Genomic DNA, 19,396 nt, shown 5'->3' with positions numbered 1-19,396 from the left:
CAGTTTTATCCAGCAATCCCACTCCTGGGCATGTATTGGGAGAAAACCATAATTGAAAAGATACAGGCACCCCAGTGTTCACTGCAGCACTATTTACAATAGCCAAGACATGGAAGCAACCTAAATGTCCATTGACAGATGAATGGATAAAGAAGATGTGGTACATATATACAATGGAATATTACTCAGCCATAAAAAAAGAATGAAATAATGCCATTTGCGGCAACATGGATGGATTATCATACCAAGTGCAGTAAATAAGACAAGGACAAAAACCATATGATATCATTTATATGTGGAATCTAAAATATGATACAAATGAACTTATTTACAAAACAGAAACAGACTCACAGACATAGAAAACAAGCTTATGGTTACCAAAGGGGAAAGGGGGTGGGGGAGGGATAAATTAGGCGTTTGGGATTAGCAGATACAAACTACTATATATAAAATAGATAAACAACAAGGTCCTACTGTATACCACAGGGAACTATATTCAATATCTTGTAATAAACCATAATGGAAAAAAATATGAAAAAGAATACATATATATATGAATCACTTTGCTGTACACCAGAAACTAACATAACATTGTAAATCAACTATACTTCAATAAAAAAATTAAAAATTCAGTTTTGTTTATGGTCAATACTATTTATTCAGCACCCACTGCAAACATAGTCTAACAGGTAGAAATTAAATACATAAAGTGGTTTCTGGTTTAGTCTGTATCATTTTTCCCATTTATTTTTCTCTATTTTTTCTGAAACTTCTTCCCTATCCTCTCTTACAGAGATTTGAAAGCAAACAGCCTTGTAACGGGCATTTAATAATAACTAATATTTTTACAGGATTTTTAGTTTACAAAAAATTTTATCATACATAGTCTCTTTTGAGACAACCGGCAATCCCACCCATAGATGCTACTTCTGCTTTGCAACTGAGGAAACTAAGATTCAGAGACAGTAAGTAACCTACTCAAAGTTGCGCAGCTAATGAGAGGCACTGCTGGGATTCAGATTCACATTTTCTGTATTCAGATCTCTAGACCTTTCCTCAAGGCCATCTCTTTCCTTTCTCTTTAGAAAAAGAGAAAATCAGACAATATCACCTGACTTTGGTGTTCAATACCTCCTTGTTAATAAGCATGCCCAAAGTCAGCCTGTCAAGAAAAGTTTTATAGTTATTAGGCAGATGAAGGCAACTAGAATATTTTCTTCTTTGTTTGTGTAAATTCCTGAATCCTAGAGTCTAAAGGTTAATGAAATCAATAATTAACACCTCTGGTACAAACTACACTCGAAGTCTACTTTGAGTGATTTACCTTCATTTCTAACTTAAGCTACAAAAACGCATTAATATAAGGATAGGAATGGGAATTTCTTCCACTCTACAATGAAAGCTATGTTAAGGTGAAGAACTCTTATTAACACTGATTCTGGCTTAATTTCTATTTAAAGGAGATATTAATATGGACTGAGGTAGCAGATATGATCTGAAAGCAAAGAAAAGCATTGATAATCCATTAAAATAAAACATTAAGCAAACTACTCCAAAAGGCTAGGAATGGCCAGCTTTAGGAAAAGAGAACTAGAACAATGCATGGGCTGGTTTAGAATGTGACACAGAGCTAGGCATTTATGCCCATGGGGGGATGTGTTGCTGGGTAAGTAATTCACGTTTTTCTAATTCTGAGTGACTGTTTCATCTTCATGTACCTGTTGGTGATCACCTATGTGGTGCCCAAGGTGGACACTGCCTGATCTTCCAGTCTGTGCAAGGGACACATTGGATCACGAGGAAGAAAGTAAAAAAAAAAAAAAAAAGAGAACAGAAAGACATGGAGTTGGTGGTACACACAGCACCCACAGGCCAAATTTATGCCACGGACTTCCTAGCCCTGGATTAAGAGGAGATGGGACTCAGAATTTCTGTCCTTGTCTTGTTGTGCTTTCTGTCAGACTCTTGTGTCCTGGGTCCACCACAAGCATTTGTGGGCCCACGGTAAGAACACAAAGGAGACCCACATACCTTATGTCTAAGTATTTAAAAGTTACACGTGGACAATCAGATAAATGGCATACCTTGGCAAATGTACCTTTATAATGACCTAGAGGGCCAGTCTGGAATTTAGAATTTTCAGACTCCCCAAACCTCCTCGTTGGAATACAGTGGCATAGGGAGAGCTGGGCCCTGACACTTGCCCAATTCTCCCACCCACCCTGGCCCTGTCCTCAACTCTGAGGGACTTTATGCCAACAGTGTGGACAACCCAGACTGTCCAGCTGGTCCTTGGTTACCCTATGGCCAGGGGTTTTCCCACCAGTGGTGCCATTTACTCCCTCAAGGATAGACTTGGGGATGAGGTCTGCAGAAGCCCTCAAAAGTGGCAGGAAGCCATTGGTCAAGGTGGGGAGGGGACTGCTGGATTCCAGATGGGCACAGTCCTTTGGCCCCATGGATCTCTCGACCCATAAGCAGGGATGCCTCATGTGGCAAGCCAGAGCAGAACCATCTAAATTATGCGTCCCAGGTCAGCGCCCCTCTTGCCTGGGTCTAAGAGTGATAATTATGTGTCCTGGTGTCCACTCCAATTTACTAATCATGCAAAATGCACAGAATGTTCTCTTTGAACCAGCCTTGGAGGCAGGAACTGATGTGCCACCACCCAAAATGTGCAACCATGCGTGTGTTATCCTGCTGTTTCGGGTGGACTAAATAAATAAACCCAGTTCCCAGCATTCTGTGTGGTCAGACATCACCTAATAAAAATGTGCTTTTTAATTCTCATTTTTATTGTCCGACTTTTGCTGGTGGAGTGTTTAAACTCAGAAACCACTAGGTCTTAATTTGTTTTCATCCATCATGGCTGGCTTCCTTTCTCCTGTCTCATTTTGAAACTTTTGGACTAGCTTCACCATTGGGTTAATGTAAAATTAATTGCACATTTCTCTGTTTGCTTTGGTAATGTGTAGCTTATCGTTTTAGACAGTATCAGGTGGTAATTATGTAAAAACACACTAAGAAATACTGGTACATTTCTATTCTCCCCGACTATTTTTTAAGCTGTTTAGAACGGGGCCTAGAACCAAGATACCGATTCCCTTCAGCCCTTGGGCAGCTGGTGAGGCCTGGCGGCTAGAGGCTGGCCTAGCCTGTGACTGCTGATTCCTTTTTCTAGAAGCCTCATTCATTTACCCCAATGTGTCATCAATATCTTACCATTTTCTAAATATGCCCTGAAGTTAAAGAGGTTTGGTAGCTTTACAAAAGTTGTTTCACTTTGAATGTATCTGGGGATACATGTATTCAGGGTCACTCTAAGTTACTAATCTAAACAATACTGGTATTTCCTCCAATTTAGCAGTTTACTCACTCACCTTAATCTTCTGAAATGCTTTTCCTTCCTCCTCCTCTTAATTTCTCCCAGTCCCACTTATTCCTCAATGTCTTCCTAAGTTATTCAATCATCAAACAGTTACCAAGCTCATAGTTCCAGTTTCTCCATGAAGCCTTCCTTGACCACACTGGTCGGCCACAAACTCTCCCTCTCCCTCTTTGAGACTCATAATGTATATTATCTCCACTATTTATTTACACACAGCACCTTGTTATTTCAGTTCTGCTTTTACATACATAGATCCAGTCTTCCCAATGAGATTATAGATCCCTGAAAGAAAATACTAAAGTTTTGTATTTCTCACTCCACCTACTGAAGTGCATTTAGCATCTATATAAAATCTGTTGACTAACAGATCATGACTACAGTAATAATAAATATCACTTACTGAGCACAGTGCTTAGAGCAGAGTCTGTGAAGAGTCCGAATGAACTGGACTGAATCCTTATTAACTGTGCCACCTCGGGCTACTGACAACTGTTTCCTCATCTGTAAAATCAAGATCAGAAGGGGACTTCCCTCATGGGATTGTTTGAGAATGAAATGTCATAATACCTGAAAGCAGTACCTAGAAGAATTAGTATTCAGAGAACATTAGATGGCAATGATAAGAATCATAGTGTTTGAGGCATGGGGATGAATTCTTTACATGTCTTACCAATTTAATTCTTACTATAATCCTATGAAGTAAGAACTGTTACTATACCTGTTTTACAGATAGGAAAACCGAGGCTTAAGGAACATAAGTTTCCAGCCCAAGGTCACAGAAGAGGATCTGAAGTCCAGGCAATCTGACTGCAGAGCCCACCTTCTTAATCACTATAGGATGCCAATGGCAAAGACAGCAGAATCAGAAACTGATGGCATTGCCCCCTTTAAGCCACTTGCTGAATGAACATGTTGGGAAAGTGCAAGAGTACACGTAAAGCAGTCCTGTGCCCTAAACTGGAATTGGGATTCAGATTTGTCCGAGCCTGTGAACAACCTGGTAGGGAGGGTCGCCAGAAGTCAACGTCAATGAGGTTTTTGGCTGAACCCGGAGCGGGAGGGGTGGCGTGACTTGGTGCCTGATGTTGAGAGACTAGGGAAGGGAACAGAGCATGGCATTTGATTCCATCCTGTCTGAAGCCTCCTGGGCAAGAGGCTGCAGACAGATGATGAAACAGATGTTTTCACAAGGGAAGCTGAGACACAGAGGTATAAGCAACCTGGCTGCAGGCCTGGTGACAGGCCGTGATGCAGAGCAGGGTGAGTGGTGTTCTCCCCACAGTTAGGGCCGGGCTGTGCTGCAGTGCAGGCTGCAAAGGGGGCTGTGCTGCCTGGGCATCCTCAGCACCAGGCAGGGCACCTTGGGGGCAGACATCTTGTCCTCACTGAGGGTTCAGGCAGGAGCGGTGGTGGAGAGGTTCCTCAGAGTGGCTTCCTGGGCAGAGTAAGAGTGGAAGAACTGGAAAGCCATGAACACCTATAAGGTACCTTCTGGGATTTATATTGAGCTACACTCCAGCATTACGTAGATGAATGCAACACAGTAAAATCCAAGTTACTATCTCTTATGGGCTGAATTGTACCCCCGTAGATTTGTATGTTGAAGTCCAACTCCCAGGACCTCAAAATTTGGAGATAAGACCTTTAAAAGAGGTGATTAAGTTAAAATGAATCTGTAAGGGTGGAACTTAATCCAACATGACTGGTGACCTTACATGAAGAGGAAGAGACGCCAGGGGTGCACTTGCATAAAGAGGCAACCACATGAAGAGGCAGCAAGAAGATGGCCATCCACAAGCCAAGGAGAGAGGCCCTAAGGAAATCAACCCTGCCAGCACCTTGATCTTGGATTTCCAGCTTCCAGAACTTTGAGAAAATAAATTTCCACTGTTTAAGCTACCCAGTCTGTGGTATTTTGTTATGGCAGCCCAAGCAAACTCATACACAATCCATAAGATGATCAGTTTCATGCCCTCAGGCTGGCAAGACCTGGGGCAACTTGAAGTAGACCCACATTTAACTCTCACCATATGTGAGGCAGGCAGTATCACTCATTTTTACAAAGTAGGAAACCAAGGTTCAGAAAAGGTAAATAGCCTGCCCAGGGTCACAGAGCTCCTAAGTGATGGAGGCTGGATTCAAATCCAGGTCTTTGTGACTCCCCAATTCGTACTCTATGTGACACTGCTCTCAACCGTGATGTGTTTTACGCACATACTAATCACTAAGTGATGAGCAGGAGAGGCACATCTCCTATTGCCCTGATGATGCAAAGAAAACTGGTTCTTCATTTATGAATTCACTGCAATTGACTGTGTGGTAACATAAAATCCAGAAAGATCTGCTAGCAAAGGAATATTTGATTTTTCAAAAACACTAAAAAGAAAAAAAATCCTAAGTAATTGCTGCTCCCTGCCATAAAATGATTCTACTAAAATGATGTCGAGTGGAGCCTGAGGGGGTAACTAGATCCACAGGCCTATTCCCAAGTACGTGTGTATTGGGCAACCAGGGGAAATAAGGGAAATGGGATGGAGGAGAGAAGATAGAGATTTCCCTGCATTTCTCAAAGACTATGTTCTCATCGTTGTACCACTAGGGCCTTACGGGGCTGGGAATACACGACTTTCAATGTATGCTTGTTGATTGACTGAACAAATGAGCAAACAAATGAATGAACTCGACCCCTTAATAAGAAGAGGAAAATCCTTAGGCCTTTTCAATGACCTAAATTTGTCAAAGTATTTTGGGCTTTTCCTAATTTACTTTCTGTTTAACTTAATCAAATAAGATGTCACTTAAAAGGGAAGTAAAGATTAGACAGAAGAATTAAGCCATAGACCAAAGCAGGGCAAAAAAGGGGCTCCTGCCTGCGTATTTGAATAGTATAAATGAAAATGTGTCTCCTTGTCACCCTTTACAGTCATCTTAGGAATCAGCTTCACCCCACTGCCTCAGTGGGTAAGCTCGGATATATTTGTTTCAGGTGGATGTTTTTGGCCTGTGTATGGTGAACTGTAATCAGAGATGCTGATAGCTCAGAAAATGGAATACAATGGCAAATATAGGCCACAGTCATCCAAATCTTGTGAGCCGCATAGAATTTCTTCAGGCTGATGATTTTTAAGAGCTGTCTTCAGAGCTTGCTGTTATTATAATTATGTTATTAAAAATAATTATCTAATAGGCAGAGCACAGAGGATTTTTAGGGCAGTGAAACTATTCTGTATGATACTATAGTGGTGGGTACACGTCATTATACATTTGTCCAAACCCATAGAATGTACAACACCAAGAGTGAACCCTAATATAAACTCTGAACTCTAGGATAATGACATGTCAATGTGGATTCATCAGATATTACAAATGTACCACTCTGGCGGGTGACGCTGATAATGAGGGGGGTCTGTGCATGTATGGGGGCAGAGGGTATATGGAAAAATCTCTGTACCTTCCTCTCAGTTTTTCTGTGAACCTAAAACTGCTCAAAAACACTAAGTCTATTTTAAAAATTATCTGCTAAAATAATAAATAATATAAAAGATACCCCCTCTTCCACACGCTAATCAAAAAAATTGGCTAGAAAGCTTATGAACGGGAAAACAAAGCGAGATGTCCTTAAAGTTTTTAGGTACTATTCTAAAACCAACACTTTACTTTAGTACCCTTTACTATAATAAAATGCAAAACTTCCTGTGTACTCTATTCAGATTTTGATAACATCTGAATGTTATCAACATTTGTCAAAAGAAGTGTTTTTTCACCCTACCTTGGCATATTACAATTATTAGTGCAGTAGCTAAAATAATCTTGTTTTTATCTTAGATGTTATTTATCTATTAGTATGCAGAATGTAATACATTAGGGTGAGTTACTTTGTGTTGCTACCCGCCCAACGTTCATTGGGGACAGAGATGCTTCCAGCAACTCAAAAAGTTTAACAAATAGTTTTTCCTCTTTTTTCAGTAAAATCATCAAGTTATTATTAATTTTTAACTCTATCTGGGAAAATTTTAATGAGCTTTCAATTACAATGTTTCTATTTAACTTGCAAATGGATGATACCTCCATCCTACTATCTGCTATTATTATAAACACAGCTTTGAGTCTGAACAATCCAATGCTGATTAGAGGTTTTCAGCATTAAGCCTTGGCCTCATTTCTAAAGTTTAACAAATAACACAATACATAATTCTCTGGCATGTCCAGTCCTTTTGTGTCAGGCAGTTGAAGCTCTCTCTACTCACATGACAAGCAAACAGAAAGCATACTATAATCAACTGAGCAGCCTATGATCAACTTTGCTCAGAGCTGTCCCTCAACTCCCTGTAAGTCCGTAGTGGTTCTCAGACAAAAATATGGCAAGGCATTTTTCTCTAATGAAGAGAAAATCTCTGATTAAGAGCATCTGATGTTTCTTATTTGTTAAGTGATTATGAATTGAATTAGCACAGGGCCTAGCCACAACTGTCTCTCCTGTATTATTTTCACTCGCTTCTGCTACACAAAGCCAATCATTTGTGAGGTGCTGGCCTTTATAATGTGACCATTATAATACATAATGGGACCATTATGTTAATTAATTAATTGAGCAATAATGCAGACAGCCCATTCCCATTATCCTGAAATAGGACACATTCCAGCCACGTCCGTGAAATCAGTAGATGCAGCAGTTATTTCCATGTTTCTTGCGTGTCTGCAGATAGTCAACCAAACATTAATAATGCACTTGAAAATACGAAGTCACAGCTGGTAGCTAACAGCTCTGAACTCAGGGCATCTTCACAAGCTTGGTTACTTTCTCTCTTCATTGACAGCACATGTTTAAGTTGCAAATAGTAGCAACTGAGCAGCATCTCAGCTGCCTTCCCATGACAGACATTTTCAACCATTTGGTGCCCCCATACATGCAAATATCTAAGTAAGTTAACAGTATGCAAAGCTTTTAGACCACTCCAGTGACAGGACTATCACTCTGTCTGACTCCAGAATCAACTCCAAACCACTTTGCTCTAACGTCAGTAATTTCTTTCTTATCCCAAGCAAGGTTATCTTGTGGCTAACATGTTCCCCCCTCTGGGAAAATGTTATTAGATGGATGAATAAGGTGGCTAAGAATGAAGAAGCTTACTGCTCAAGGAGAATCTGTCCAGGAGAGTCACTCTGACCCCCCAAAAGGCCTGGGGTGGGTAATATGTCTAGAGCATAACTAGATTAATTGAATTTCAAAGCCTTAACTAATTTCTGGTGGTATGGATGCTGTGTGCCATGCCACAGATCCCCCTTCTAGGACTGAAGGATTTATTCCTCTAGCTGTTTCTGGGAAGGATGTCAACTGACTGTCCTCAGGGCTGTTCCACCCAACGTCACATCCCTTCCTGGGGCAGCCAGCATCCAATGATTGGTCCATGCTTCCTCCTCTCAAATAAGAACAACTCTGAAAAGCCATCCTGGATTCAATGCTCCCTGTGGGGTCCCCTAGACCTTGATTTAGACGACATGACAACCCTAATGATTTCCCTTCCTAATCCCGCTTCCTTCCCGTTCCCTTCCTTCCACAAGTTTTGATCCTTAAAGCACTCCCTAATAAACAATTTGCATACTAATTTCCACCTCAGAGTCCATTTCCTGGAGAACCAACATGCAATATCTGGCTTTCCCATTTCCTTACCTTATACGACATACTATCACTTTCTTGCAGTTGTAATTAGCCAGTGGAGGATGTGTTAATCATATATATGTATGATTTCCACATGGAATTTCTGAGGGATTAGATCCTGCCTACTTTACACCACTTACACTACTCTATACTCGCTGAAAATCAAATACAGTTACAATTTAATGAATGTTCACTGAACAGAAGAAGCTCCAGGGTAGGGTGGGGTGGTAAGTATTACTACTCACAATAAGTGGCAAATATCCTATTTGGGGCTAACTAGTAACTTCAGGGGACTGCGAGTGAGTTAAATTCATTTGGGGCTAGCATTATGCACAGGCAGCTACATTAAACACTGGGAAGTGCCTGCATATTGTTTCCCTTTGGGTATGTTTGGGGTTGGGGAAACTGACTTTTTGCAAAGCAGTAAAGTGAATAGTTTGTTGATTTTAAAATTCCTTATTTCAAGAAATTTTTGGAAAATGTCTTCCCATTATCTGTTTTTCACTCTGCACACAGAATTTTATATGTTAGCCTTTTGGATTTGTTTAGATGATCCAAAGTTAGAATTAGTTAAGAAAATTATTACTAGTAAGTAATGTTATTGTCAAACAAATAGACTTAGGAATAATGTAAGCCATAATTAGTTGGTGTCATCTTACCCCTTAAGATCCAGGGGGCATAGGCTCAACCCTTTATCCCATATGGAAAGTCCAAGGCATTCCTCAACAATTCTACAAATTTCTGGAGGGCTTATGTTTTCAGTGTCAGCTCTGACTCCAAGTTCCTATTCTGTTGAACTTGCTGAGTTTGGAATTGATCTTTTCATCTCTTGTTTTCCTTATTTCGTACCATGTCAATACAATGTAGAACCCAGTCTTTCTTCCTCCCTCCCTCTCTCTCACACACATACAGTCCACACAAGGCATTCTTGTATGTAGCCAACTTTACTAGAGTTTTGAAAAGATGAAAGTTACTTTACGAAGATTACAAAAACATGCATATGATATTCGTCATCCTTGCTTTTTAAAAACGTCTTCCATCCTTTTCTACAACAATTGGCACTCCAGCCTCCCTCTCTTCATTCCTCCCTCCCTGTGTGCGCACTCTCTTTTAAAAGAAGGAAAAAAATCCCCTCATTCTGTTATAGAGAATAATTCAGCCCTAACAGACACATATTAGGTCATTTTGACTGCAAGTGACAGAAAACCCAATTCAAACTGGTTTATGCAAGAGAATCTGTTGAGTCTTATAATAAAAGTTCAGGACTAGATCTTGTTTCAAGTATGGTTGGATATGGAAACTCTGCCCTGCTTGCAGATCAGCGTTCCTTCTTTCAGTCCGTCGGCTCCATTCTCCCTAGTACTGACTCTCTCTCAGATATCTTTTGCTCATTGTTGCAAGATTACTGTACTAACTTTTCACATCTTTCAGCATTCAACACCAACTTAAAACATGGGCCTGCCTCAATCCCAGAAGTCTCAGCAGTCTCAATGCATTGCACTGGCGCGAGTGAATCACGTGCCGATCCCTCAGCCTATCATTGTGGGTAGGGGCATGCAGTGCTCCAGGGGTAGGATTAGTCTGATTCAAACCACGTGGAAAGGGAATTCCCTGGCAGTCCAATGGTTAGGACTACTGTCACTGCTGAGGGTCCGGCTTCGATCCCTGATTGGGGGAACTAAGATCCCACAAGCCCCACAGCTCGGCCAAAAAAAAACAAAAGAAATATGTCCAAACCACATGGAAGGAGTGACTGGCTCCTCAGAAGGAAACCAGTTACGAGAGACACGGAAGGGTGAAACATCACAGAGCAACAGCCGGAAACATCAAGATCCAGTAAACACCTAATGCACCCACACAGTCAGCTTAGGCATCCCTCTGAATACCTAAGGACTCCCTGCAGTTTTAAAATAATTACCTGCTCAGTTAAGTCTGTAGACAAAGGCCATCTTTCTACTCACTGATAGTTTAGAGAAGGAGAGTTCATTTTTACAGATACTCTAAAAAGGCCTGCAGGCGCCAGAAATGTTCCATGTCTTGATGGTAGTAATGTCCATGGGTGTATACAAATGTAAAACTTCATCAAGAAGTACACTTTGCATTTTACCATATACGTGTTATTACACTTCAGTTAATTTTATTTTCTAATTTTCTGCAAGATGACCAACAAATGTCCAGTGTGATTTGCAGTGTAATCAAGCCTCTTATCTTCGGTCTGCTTTTATCCTAAGCCTTATTCACCCAAGGTGAAGACATAGCTTAGCTGAGGTCACCAGGATAGGAAATCCAATATGGGTTTGGGCTTAAGTCTTAGCTGGTATTAATACAGTTGTGTTTGTCTGAAGTCTCTTTTGGGACACTTTTGGGAAACTTAATATATTTACATAAACATTTAGAGGCTGAAGATAACCTGAAAGATAATGTCTATAATTAAGGCTTCTAAATATTTTCCTAAATTATTCAGGTTAACATATTCAAGGCAGAAAAATAGTTTGCCTTCTATCAGAAATAGCTAATCAAAGTCATTAGTCCTTAGTGAAACAACCACATCAGATTTTCCCTCAGAGCAGATTATAATGGACTTTGAATCCTGTACTACCTATATGACTTTGGGCAAGTCACTTGCTTGTGCCTGAGCTTCAGTTCCACATCTGTAAAATAATAAGTGAGGTTCCCCTCTTCCACGGCTGCTCTGAGAAACAGAGATGGCATGCACAAAAGGTCTTTGTGAAATGGTTAAGTCTTATTACTATTCTGATCCCCCCCTACCAACTGTTTTTGATAGGATTAATCACATTTTTTTCAGTGCCTCTTTTGAACTTATCTTCTTCGAATGGATTTTTCCTTCATAATTACTTCTAAGTTTAAGTGATTCAAGGGGTTGGTCCAGCAACCCCTTCCATTTTCCAATACATTAGAGCACCTTTCTTGAATCTCATCTTACATTTTTCAGATGCTGTATCTATATGGTTGCTTATCTTTCTAGATCTTTTGCAGTTCAATCTTCTAATTCAGTCTGCTTACAATATTATTCCTCTTTGAAATTTCATTGTCAACTGTGGCCAACCTGAGTAAGGACAGTTCTTGATTTCTCTTCATCTGTTTCAATCATTGTATACTTCTCTGACTGTACAAGTACGATGAATAAGGAATAATTGTTGGTACAGAGAAAGTGGCAATTTTCTTTTTGAAAGGTGGGATTATTCTTACATAAGGAAAAGCTTACTGTTTTTCATAAGCTTCTGCAGAGAATTATGAGAAAGGAGATTTAATGAGAGTTGTAAGAACATTTTACAGATTAGTTCACTACTTCAGGTCAATGTACAGAGTGTCTAGCAAGTAGAAAGCATAATTTTAGGTACTTAACTTATACTTTTATCTAATTTAATCCTTCTACAAGTTTGCTATTGTTTTCTTCCTTTTACACGTGTGTTAACTTGTCCAAGGTCACATGGTAAGTTACATGGAAGAGACATATTTGGATAGAGATGCATCCAAATCTAATGCTTGTGCTTTTTCCAAAAGATATTCTTCAGAGGCCCTTATCTGGTAGAGTTCAGTGGATCTCCAACCAGGTAAAGATAAGACATAAGCTTTGGTAATAGAATACTGACTTGCTAGCCACATGGTTTCTGTACAGGATTCATATATTTCCTTTTAACTAGGGTGTAAGTCAGGAAGGAAGGAACAAAGGAAGAAAAACGGTCACTTTACTTCTACTGAGGACTGCTCAATAATAATAATAATTTATAAAATGCCAGTCTTAGATTGCTTCAACAGGAACTTCTATTACTTATAAAGAAGGTATCCTAGAAAGTGGGTTATTCAGTGTAAGGATGGATCACCAAGCAATTAATAGAATTAGCCTTAATGAAAATTACAGTGTCTAAGATCCACGACCAGTAATTGCCACCTTCCAGGACAGTAAAACCTGGACTCAAAAGCCTTCTGGGAAACTGTAATTTTATAATGTAATTACTTCTTTTAATATTAAAGTGTGAAATTGAAAAATTTGAGAAGACCATCTCAGTATGTCCTCATGGGGGCACATCTGTATTATAAGTTTGCAAACCCAAATGGCTAGAATGATACAGTTATCAACATTTAAACATGCTAACATGCACAAGACTAATATTATTGACATGTTGAGCTATATTCAGGTATGTTTATTAAATTATCATATTGCTAGGAAAAATGTATAATTAAAAGTAGATACTAGTGCCTTCCCCTTCCATCCTTCGTCATTCTTTTGGAAAAGCAGACATTGTTAGTCACTATAAAGTCAAAGATGATCCTTATCCTAGACTCAGAGGCCTGGAAAGTATTACTGGGTCAGGGAGTTACTCAGATTTACAGTCCAAACAAGTTCCTACTCTGAGTGGCTATGTGCATCACAGCTTTCACATCCCTGCTGTTGAACTATAGCAGCCACTACTGCATTTCTGGGACCTTTTTGTTGTTGTTGTTACTGCTTCTCATCTGTGGTTCTCCAGATCCATTGCTCAAGATTAACCAAACATAACACACAAAGATCAATGTTCAGCTTTGAAATATAAAAGCATTATGTCCAAATGTTAAAAACAAGGTCAGCAATAAATCATGTTGGAAAGAAGCAGAATGTCATAAACACAAGACAAGAGATTATAAATCATAATTCACAACACAGGGCTCCACCATCCTAAGAAGTTCGGAAGGAAAAGGACAAAACGTTCAGAGGGTTCAGAGGGAAAGGCAAAGGGGAAAGGTCACAAGCCCAGACAGACTAACTAGGTGTCATAGTAACGTTGGTTTGCTCGTTTATTGTTTTTCATCCTGGTGAACGCGGTGCTGATAATACTAAACTTTTTGTTTGTTTGTTTGGCTGGTTTTCAAAGGTCACTCTAGGAAGTGTGATATCAGTTATTTAGAGGACCCTAAATTTCATGTGCTCAGTTAAAGATGTTCCTAACATCTTAAGGGCAAAACACTGAAAATCTTATAGTAGAAAGAGTAAACTTACATTGAGTTCTTCTGGTATCCCTTGGGAATGTGGCATCATCCCGACTTCTTTCAATACGTGGTAGCAAATCACTGACACAAAGAGAAGAACGGTTCACTATAAGTTAGAGAGAAGCCACAACCACAAATCTAAATGTCAGCTTTCTAGGTCAACTACAAAGCTAATAATGGTATAAAACTACTAATGACTGTACATCATATTTTCCTTGTGATGAAACGTAATTACAATATGTTAATATTTACAAATCACATTGAGGCTCACAGATGAAGTGAAGTGATAAGTACATAAATATTACATAAATAAGCGATTACACAAGCAAGTTATGCCTCTGAAATTGTGTACTGTAAATCTGAAAACACTAATTGCTTTACAGGACCCAGGCCCATAGACAACATGGGAAGCGATGCTGTTTAGAATGAAATCAACTCCTCTCTACCAAAGAAGAAAATAAGGTTCCAATCTACCTAATTTTTTATATACCACTGGAGAGATTCTGAACACACAGTATCAGTTCAGGATAGTTGATTTGAGAACATGTATAAGTAAATGGCCTGATCTTTTTCTATTATGTGTTCATGTGCAGGCAGTGCCTAAAAATAACTTTTAAATATTTAAAAATATTTGATGGCCAGTATAGTGAGAGGGAAATATATGTGGGGGTAACTCATTCTTTGACTCATATTCAGGTGAGATGTAAATATAAAGTACTGCAAATATCCAAATGTGATTATGGAAAACTTGATTTTCATCAATTTTCTAAGTATAGTATTTTAATCTTTTATAAATAGGAAGGAAAATGGGGAGAAATGGGGAGCAGGAAATCACATTTCTAGTTATTTTTTTTTATTTTTTATTTTTTTGCGATACATGGGCCCCTCACTGCTGTGGCCTCTCCCATAGCGGAGCACAGGCTCCGGATGTGCAGGCTCAGCGGCCATGGCTCATGGGCCCAGCCGCTCTGCGGCATGTGGGATCCTCCCGGACCGGGGCACGAACCCATGTCCCCTGCATTGGCAAGCGGACTCCCAACCACTGCGCCACCAGGGAAGCCCCGTAGTTAAATATTTTTAACTCACAGTTTTGGAAACTCAAGATTCCAGATCAGTTTGGAAGTTTAAAGAAACCAAGAATCCAGTCTGCCATGTTATACACGGCATTTGGGGATGTGATAAGCTTACTTTTCCCCCCATTCAAGAATTCTCTACAGACTCAACTGTAACAATGAGGAGCAGAGAAAATTGTCTTTTTTCTCACTTGATTGCTTTAAAATAACTTATGGCAAAATACCTTAAAATTGCCCTAGAATCAAAGGGCTTTTCTTTGTAGTTCTTCACAAAAATAACTGCACAGGTATTAACTAACCCAAAAGAGCTTTGGTTCTGGGCCCAGATCACACACTAGGAAATTTAGCCCTATTTTACTGGCTTCTTTATTTTTTTATAACATCTTTATTGGAGTATAATTGCTTTACAATGGTGTGTTAGTTTCTGCTTTATAACAAAGTGAATCAGTTATACATATACATATGTCCTCATATCTCCTCCCTCTTTACTGGCTTCTTCCATATTTTCTGAATTTCCTACAAGGGACATATAACACTTTTATAATCAGAAAAAAATCACATAAAGAAATTTAGTTCATATCCAAAACTTGCTCAGGGTCAAAAAAAATGAGAGGATAAGCTGGATATCGTGTTGTAAGTTCTATAAGCTCCACCACCTGAGTCTGTGTATAGCCTTAACAACTATTTCTCATGTTTAGTAGCAAACATTTTGGATGATATAAACAAACACTATTACTTCTTCGCCCCTTACTGATGAGCACTGAAGGCTGTGTGCACTTACATAATTTTCTTCAGCATGGAGGTTAAAAAATAAATTATCCAGCGGCTTTACAAACAATGTGAAGGCTGTGTTAATAAATCTGAAGCTCTGGACAGCGTTAAGCCATCTGCGATGTTTGCTAGGGGGAGGCTGACAGGCCTATCAAAGAGAGCAAGGATGAACTTCTCAACAGAAAATTATTATTTTAGGGTGTGTAAGGCGAGGCAACACATTCTCATAAAAATCTGGAGAGACTGAAGCAGCAGGAGGCTGAAGGTTTACCACCAGCTCTGATACTTACAAGCTCTGTGACCCTGGACCATTTACTTAACCTCTCTGAGCCTCTGTCTCCATTTATAAAATGACAATAATAGGACCTATTTGGAGTGTTATGGCAAGGATTAAACTAGTTAAAGTGCTTAGGATATCTACTAGAACATGGAAAGTGCTCAAATGTTAACTCTTATAGAAACCAGAACGGTCTTCTCCACTTACATAACAATGGTGTAAAAATGAAAAGCAGAGTTTGAACGTTTTAAAATATATTCATTACACAGTAGACTAGGTTGGACCACTAAGTTCCCTTACCTTCACGCTAACAGTGCTATTTGGTATTCGAATCTTCAGCAGCCCCTAAAACGATGCCACCTGAGTAATGGCAAATGGAAATTCCCTGTGCGAAATTAGAGAAAGCCTATGCTTGCGTTTAAGGCTCTAGAAGGTTGTTTCTAGAGAGAAAATCATGTTCCATTGGAGGATAAGAATCTGCTTATAACATTAATGGTAAACCATTCCCAAATATTCACGTAGAGTGAGAGAATTGCTAATAACTTGCCCCACGTTGATTTTTCATGACTGCCCCATACAACAGGTATTGTTTTAATCCCTGGAGAAAACTGAGGCTCAGGGAGGTTTTGCTCCCTGTTACACAACAAGTAAACGGCAGCCTGGGCACTCTGCTGTTTAATTGTAAGTGGGGACATCCATTTATTCGAGAAAAAACCACGTTAGTCTCACCCTTTAAAAAAAAAAATTGCTGGTGGTGCGGAGGACACCACTGAGAAAGAGAAGAACAAGGAGGAAAAATTCAGTCAGCAGTTTCTTTCCCTGAAGGGCAGAGCCAACCACAATTGCCCCAGAAGCAAAGCCGGAGTTGGCAGACGCCAGGGTGAAAGGACAATCTTCCCGGGAATCTAAGGAGAAGGTGTGCCTTCAAAAGGTAGTCGCCGCGGTACTGCTCCCCTCCCCCACTACCCACTAACCTGTGTGTCGCTAGTTTGGGTTTGCCAGCCGTCGCCAGGGAGTGGAGCAAGACTCTGTGCTATAAACAGGAGCGAGTGCCAGAGCCCCCGGCCAGCCTCTCCAAGGCCGGACTGCCAAGGAAACCTGGCGTTGTGACAGCAAGGGCAATGCCGCACGGCCAGTGGTCACCGAGGAGCCACTCTGGGGAGGACAACCACCCCGCCCCTCAAGGCTCACCTTGAGTGAGGTCTCTCCCATTAGTGAGTTGTGTAGGCTCTTAAAATTCCTCTAGCCTGAGTGTTTCAGGAACCGCCGAGAAGTCAAATTGTGTGTGCGCGCGCGCGTGCGCGCACCGGTGTGAGCGTGCCCGTGTGTGCGTCCACGTGGGCGCGCGCGCACAAATGCCCCAGGTTTTCTAGAGAAAAGGTCGAGCTCTTGACCCTCATGGGAAAAACCATATTCAGGAGAAGAACATACCCCTGTCTTCCAGAAAAGAACACCGAGCTCACCACTTTTATTTCTGGAGCAAATGAGCCCAGGCTCTCAGCCCAGTTACCTCTTACAAAACCCTAAGGCACTTAAGAGAGACCACAGGGGAAAAAAATAACACAACCCCTTTTCTAATCTAAACCTAATCCTCCTTAAACCTCGCCTGACCCGGGCTACCAGGAATGCTGCCAGTGCCAAATGATATGATGTTATTCAGCTTAGGTTTTAGCCTGCTGCTCCTGAGCCACAAAATCAAAGGGGAATGTTCCAGCCACCACCTGCTGATGAATGGGTAAACAAGGGCCCGTCAAGAAAGAGGAGCCCCAGTGTTTGAAGACAATGCCTTTGTGTAGTTCTGGCTCTCATAAGGGCACAGCTCCTAAGGAACAGGCTTGAGACATGCATAAATGCCGTGCCAACTAGTTCAGGAACCGGGGTGCAGCTGTTCCTAATGCACCCTTTGCCCCCTGCTACCCCTCAAACCACAAGAGAGTACCCAGGACACCATGTCCCCTCTCCCAGAAGAAGCTGGCAAGGTACAGTTTGTGAACCAGTTAGGTTTATGTTGGAAGAGCATTTTCCACATCATTTTCTGAGAAGCCTCAGCTCTGTAAGAGCAACGTAGAGCTCAGAACGCATGACCTGACTCCCATTTTACCAGAGCAGTGGTTTTGATCTGTTTTAAATCTGGGGGACCTGCATGAGATTTGGGGGGTGGGGGGAGTTCTGTTGCTAAAAACAGAATGTTTGAAAAACATTCTTGTAGTATCAGATTTGGTACATCCTTACACAAGAGGGGTTTAAATGAAATAAGTCTTATAGATCCTGAGATCCAGCAAGCTGGTTTTGTTGTTTTCTCTGCTTCCTTCCTCTGAACAAATGTCTCCTTATTACTCTTTAAATGTGTGATCGGATCAGCATCATCCTCTCAGCAATCATAACCCTGGGAAGAGTAGCTAACATTTATTCAGGGTCTGTTGTGTGTCATGTGATGTGCTGGGAGTTTTCCTGCATTATCTTACTGGAACCATTGCAGTGCTCTGGGTGGAGGATCGCTCTCCTTGGCTCTCAGGTGAGGGCAGTGAAGCAGAAACACAACTACAGCAATGACAACATTCACAACAGCAGCTTGCCTCCATGCACTCAGGGCTCTTAAATGATGGACCAGAACTGTAACCCAGGTAGTAACTCAAAACCTGAGTTCTGTATAATGTCACCTCTAATGTTTAACAAGCAAGAGGTGTGTGTAAGCGTGTGTGTGCGTGTGAGCGTGCGTGTACGTGTGTGTGTAAATCAGATGTAAATTATTTTTACATCTTAAAAATACATCTCAATAGAGAAAGTCTGAAAGTAAAAATAGGAATAAAAAAATTACCCATCATTCCACCATTCCAAGACCACCAACTGTTAATATTTGGGCATATTTCCTCCCAGTGTATTTTTATGTATAATTTTTAGTTCTGCACATTTAAAACAGCTGTGATTGTCTATGCATATTTTATTTTGCATTTGTCACTTAATATGACAACAAAATATGATTTTTTCATAACATTTCAAATTCTCTGCCATTTTTACTGGCTAAATAATAGTCTTAGGTGGAGCAATTCAGTTTAACAAACATTTATTGAGCACATAGTATATAATACTGTTCTTTTCTTCAAGGAACTAGCAGTCTAGTATAGGGAAAATAAGGCACATAGATAACTATATGGTTATAATAACTAACACTACTGAACACAGACTGTGTTCCAGGCACTATTCACATGAATGAACTCACTGAATTCTCTTAGCAACCT

General features: G+C 40.4%; 1 long non-coding RNA gene across 2 annotated transcripts in view; it reads right to left on the bottom strand.

Annotated features, from left to right (window-relative positions):
* LOC309824486 overlaps positions 1-17,544 on the bottom strand; it is a 129,422-nt gene extending 111,878 nt beyond the window's left edge. The window contains exons 1-2 of one of the 2 annotated variants that reach the window (XR_014296935.1): positions 17,349-17,544; positions 14,047-14,117 (exon numbers count right to left, since the gene is read on the bottom strand). This is a non-coding gene — a long non-coding RNA (uncharacterized lncRNA). Of the gene's footprint in view, positions 1-14,046; positions 14,118-17,131; positions 17,171-17,348 lie in introns of those variants that run through there. The other variant, XR_014296936.1, reaches the window with a different exon arrangement.
* Between the last annotated feature and the right edge of the window lie 1,852 nt (positions 17,545-19,396).

Source organism: Grampus griseus, assembly GCF_964374135.1.
Source record: "Grampus griseus genome assembly, chromosome: 6".
NCBI classification, from domain to species: Eukaryota; Metazoa; Chordata; class Mammalia; order Artiodactyla; family Delphinidae; genus Grampus; species Grampus griseus.
Note: the sequence above shows the minus strand (reverse complement) of the source record. Positions and strands in the feature narration are given on the sequence as shown.